Genomic DNA, 6,000 nt, shown 5'->3' with positions numbered 1-6,000 from the left:
TCTTAGGTAATGAGTCAGCTGAGAAGTAAACACTAGTTATAACCATGCATGTCTGTTCTTGTAGCCCAGCTGAAAACAAGGCTTATCCGCAGCTTACAAGTGTGACATGAGATGAGATAGTACAGGATGGCTTTATTTTGATCACCCCGGAGGGAAACACAAATCCTTGATGTGGTGTTTTATCCCGTTGACAGCCATGGAATGTAACCACCACAAAGGACTCTGTACTCCTTTGAAAGACACACGAACATACACCCTTATTTCTCCTGCCTATGTCAATGGTTTAGAGGTTTTAGATTAGTGCCAGACAGATTGGTGGAAAAATATTTCCTATTCTATGCAGAGTATTAATGTTTTGCTCTTCTCTTTTTATAATGTGATGATACTCACTTAAAGTAGCCATTTATGTTACACAACAACATGCCGCACTCATCGAGATGATAAAAAAGCTTGGCAGTGTTCCATATTTTCAGTCTTCAGTTAGGGAAATTTGAACAACAATACAAGCTGTTGATTTGCTTAACAAATTTACCAAGGCAAATAAGTAAATGTATGGACTGTATTGAGATTCTGAAATGGTGTACACAACACTCACCTTAACAGAATGTTTTTGACCCTTTCCTCAAAGGTTTAAGTACAACATGGCAGCTTGATGTATCTTAGAAGTGATCTAACATCATGTTTAGTGGTGCTTCAGATGTTACTCTTTGGTGGATTTCTTGGCAAGGCAAGTTACTCATCACTGGGCCATCTGTGTATAAGAACATACCTTATGTAGGCATTTCACATATCAGCTTTAGTAATAAGGATAAGGCTCTATGTATGAGAACATCTGTAGGCATGTCACATATCAGCTTTAGTAATAAGGATAGGAACATCTGTAGGCATTTCACATATCAGCTTTAGTAATAAGGATAGGAACATATGTAGGCATTTCACATATCAGCTTTAGTAATAAGGATAAGAACATCTGTAGACATGTCACATATCAGATTTAGTAATAAGGATAAGAACATCTGTAGGCATAGCACATATCAGATTTAGTAATAAGGATAGGAACATATGTAGGCATGTTACATATCAGCTTTAGTCATAAGGATAAGGCTAGCTGGTGATCTGCTGGGTATCTTCTCAGACCATTTATGAGTGATGAATGGAATTCTTTCCTACAAGGCGGTTAGGTTTGCTTCTCTAAAGATGGTGTGATTGTAGTGGACTCTGTGTTAATGCGTTATTATTTTCCATGGAATGCAGTATGCTGTTGGTGTATGAAAGCTCTTTTACCGAATGACTGCTCAGTGTAGTTTAATGTTTCAAGTGTTTAAAGTGGAATGACTTGGCTTATTTATTCCTGATTCTCTCCCTGGACGTGTATTGAGATCAACCTTAGCTATTCTTTCACGCTATTATACTTTCCTGGACCAGACATCAATTGTCCTAAAATGAAATTGAAAATGACAATGCACAAAAACACATGAGCCTGTGTTGAAAGGAAACTAAGAACTATCAAAAACATTGGCAGGATGCTTAACAAAGGTCAGGCCTGCTGTGGAATGGACAGAATTATTCTGTATTCATGAGCAGAGGTCCATTAGCTTTATGACAATGGGGGAGGGAGGGGGGAGTGCAGGCATTTCTCTCTCTCTCTCTCTCTCTCTCGCTCCGTCTGCCTTTCTTCCTTCTTAATCCTTTTCTCTCTCCTCTCCACTATATTTCAAATTTCCACCTGTGTCATCTTAATTGGCACAAACTGGTGGGAGGGAACATGACATCCATTGTGAGCAACAGATTCAATAAGCCGGAGGCCACGAGAGCATGACACCAAAGCCAGCCTGAGCATGCAGCTAATAGTGCAGCATTTCTTTCCACCTCCTAGTCTCACATGGGGCTTGAATACGCATACAGTTCACCATGGGGCAAGAGGCGTATCCCAGGGGACCGCTGGCGTGACAGGAAATGGGTTGGTGTCAAAAGAGGGGCTCCTCTTGATTTGGCGTAACCCTGGGCTACCAGCTCGAGTTGCTAAGGAAGCCGGGGCTGAATGTGTGCCCCTCTCCAATGTGTTCGACCGACACCCCCTTGCTGACAGCTGGAGCAAACTCCCCGGGAGAACACTGTCTGGGGGTCGGTTGAGTGAGAGGCACTTATAAAAAAAAAAGACCTTCATGTGGGTGCATAAAAGAAAGACAGAGGCATTGCTTGGGTGGAGTGTGTCACTGGAGATGAAAGCGTGTCCCTGAAGCGGCCTCATTCTTCAGCACGCTGAGTGAAGGGCAGCCGCTAGTTTACTTTGATCGGTTGATTTTTTCTCGTATCGTGTCTCCAGTGTGTTAGCTGTGTGTTCTCTTTTGGGGTTTTCATTAAGATTGAAAAAGGGGTGGGGGGTCGTGTTTAAGAAACCCCAGGATGCTAATGAAAGAGGGAGCTGGTTGAGGAACACTCAGATTTATTGGCCATGAAAACGGCTGTCACGTACCCTGCCTGAGAGGTGTATGATAAGTGAAATCAGTGGGAGCACACTTGCATGATAACGCTCAATAATTTCATAGCATATAGCTTTAAGTTAGATCACTGCCTCACAAGTAAGGCACGTTGTGTGTTTAGCAATGTTAGTCAAACAAAAGAACACTTAAGGGTTTTTTTGAAATTGGTCATGTGATGGATGTCCACAATATGGATTTATTGATCTCACAGCTCAAAGTCACCTTGAATTAGATTCCAGGGCCATTCATTTGCCAGCTCCTTTAATCTTATTACTGTGTCGGCAGAGAATACTTAATTGGTTTGGAACTCAGACATCGGTGAATATCAGATGTAAATGGAAACATACAATGCCCCCTCTTAATTATAAATCACAAAGCTTTCTGCCTCAGTATGCAAAACCAGCGGGGAGACCCACAATGAAACTGTCAGTAATTGTACAATGCCTTTGCAAAAGTGCTTCCTTAAATTTTGGGTTTGTCCTGTGTCCACGTGCGCCCTCTCCCCTCCCCGAGAGACATCTCGGCATCTTTTGTGTGCCCACAGTCTTCTCATGCACTGGCGGCCAAGTTGAACGGGACGGTTGTTATCCGAAAAATCCAGAGGTGTGGGTGTTCCGTGGCGAGACCGGACACATTTCAAGTGAGGGTGGGCAGAATTCTGGACAGAGCCTTTGCCTGCAGCCAGGATACAGACACACACAGAGGGGGGGAAAAACCCTGATTCAGTGCATGACCCCCTCCTACACTTTGGTTCTCTATCCTTCATTATTCCACAGTAATATTTCCTCTTTTCAGACCCCTGAAAGCTATTTGAAGAAGCAGTGTCGAGCAGTGTGAGAGTAAACCTTGTCTGTTTAAGAGGGTACCGAATAAGAAGGAGGGGATCTTGACAAGCGAGGTCGGGCTGCGGATGTTCGGAGTCCTTTGCTGCATCGAGGCATTTTCACATTTTGCTGCAGACACCCCTGAACAAAGAGTGGGGAGTGTTCAGTTTTCTACTGCATAGACGGACTGTGGTGCAGGCATTTCATTAGTCTTTGTTACACACGTGTTTGAAACTCACTGCTCCACACAGCAGAGTGGTGTTGCACTCCCTCCAAATCCTGTAAAAACTGCAGCAATCCCTTAACATCCTGTATCCCCATAATTTACAGTGAATCATCTCCTTCCTCTCTGTTTTACTCCTACAGCACGGTGCTGTAAATGGGCAAAAATACTGGGGCGGCCAGTCACTGTTGTCTGTGCTATATAGCAATTACGTAGCGACAAACAGCAACCTCAACAGTTTTTGTTTTTAGCTTTTGCACATATTAAAATCATCATTCTCACTCTTTAAGACCTTTGAGGAAGTCAGTCTGTCACTAATTATGGTATAAAAACTGCACTGTAAACATCCGAGGATCATTTCAGATTTTGTTAGAATCAAGACAAGAGAGCCGCGGGTTAATAAACAATATGATTGTCATACAGAAGGATGCAGACAAAAAACGAACAACCCGCGCCCATCTCTCAGGCTATTTATAGTGAGTGTGCTGTGGCTGAACTCTGGTTTGACTCCTCACACAAAAAGATTTCCTGTCTCATCACGAAAGAAGGGAATTCCCACGGGGCCCAGGTCTGTCTGTAGAAAAAAACTTTACTATATAAGGAGAGTGACAGAGAGCAGACACAGCCAAAAATGTTAAGCCTAAAACTGAATCTGAAGTGACTGACAGCTATGTCACAGTTCTTTAAATATGACAGGTTTACGGCATATATCTGGTGTTATAATTGAATCTGATGCATGTTATTGAAGGCTCCTGGGCAAACCTGTTGGGCCACATATTTTGTGCTAGTTAAGACAAACATGGGATCAGGCTAAAGATAAACAAACAAATATTTGTTGTAGTGAAAGGGTAGTTTCACACACACACACACACACACACACACACACACACACACACACACACACACACACACACACACGCACACACACACACACAGAGAAAGACCACTGCAGCACCCAAACAGCAGACACATGCACAACAAACAAACAAGCACAAATGTGTATCTTGTGACCTCTGGCTTATGGAGCAGAGAGAGAGAAAGTGTGTGAGAGAGAGAGCCTAAGGAAAGCTGTTCTCCAGTGCTCCTGTTCTCCTGCTGCATGTGCCAGAAGGGCCATAGAAGAAGCACAGAGCTGAACCGATTGCAGCTCTCTCTCTCTCTCGTCAGAGGCAGGGAAAAGTTGCCATGGAGACATCTACAGTAGCAAATGCATCGCCTTTGCATGCTGGCAGTTTAATTGGTTCTTGTTCTCAGTTCCAAATGTTCGAAGTACATTACCAGCCGATGACAGTTCGGACAGTAATGAATGCAAGGAAGAGCTTTCTCTCTATCCAAGTACACTTGGCTTTTATTACATGGGATATTTCACAGTGAATTTTTAATAGGGGTTATGTAAGCCCTCAGCATGGACAGAAAGTACTTGGAAAGTCTGTGAAACTAAGTATACTCGAAATTTCACACATCAATAAACTATGACTAGGAAAAATCCTTTAGCAAGTTTTTATTCCAGAAATATTCAGTGTAGACACTTACAATTCACAACATTTAGGGGATGCAATGTTTTAAAGCCTGGCATTGTCTATTCAGACATCTAAATCAAATGTCATCAGGCGGCTATCACAAACTAATGAGCAGTCATTCATTTGACACACTCACACGTTATAAGAAAAGAGTGCTTCTCTCTGTAAGGATCCTAGCTGTTACTTCCTCCCTAGCATTACAGTTGAGAAAACAAACACGATGACCAGTTATCAAGGCCAGGCCATAAATCGGCACTGGACAATGACCCGTTTCAGCACTCATTCCTTCGATCTCACTCAGGGCTGGACCTGAAACGGAACATCGTGGGAAAGCCGAAGTGTGGTCGTTCTAAATTCTGAGCACACTATTCTAGGACCTCTCTGTGGGTCCTCCTGACGCCGCTGAGTAAATAATTCAGTCTTCACACCCGTGAACACACACACACACACACACACACACACACACACACACACACACACACACACACACACACACACACACCCCTCACTGCAGATCTGCTGAGTCACTGAGCGCACACTGAAAAGACTTCTCTCTCTTTCTCACTCTGTCTCTCTCTCACAGCTCATCTATGGGCCTGTGTGCTAAGCAGGTGCTCAGTGGTTGCCAGTAGCAACAGAGGTTTGTATTTACTCAATTACTCAGAAGGACCGATCCTCCTAATGAGCGTAGAGGGAAAACTCAGCTAGATATTCACATAACCAAACCCATTCAGTGCCACTAGGAGTAATTACTGATAAAGTCAGGCTGTAATTTACTTCTGTGTGACAGATGGAATTGTTGCCTTGTTGACAGAATATGAAAGAAGAAAGACATGCTCATACTTACTTTTCTGTAATGTTAATAAAGGTGTGGGAAAAGTATATAACAACACCATTCCATTTATGTTAACACTGCCTTCTTTAAGAGTCAGGTCAAACTGGAAATTACT

This window comes from Sprattus sprattus (genome assembly GCF_963457725.1).
Source record: "Sprattus sprattus genome assembly, chromosome: 13".
Classification (NCBI taxonomy): Eukaryota; Metazoa; Chordata; class Actinopteri; order Clupeiformes; family Clupeidae; genus Sprattus; species Sprattus sprattus.
The sequence above is the reverse complement of the archived record's forward strand: the minus strand, read 5'-3'. Positions refer to the sequence as shown.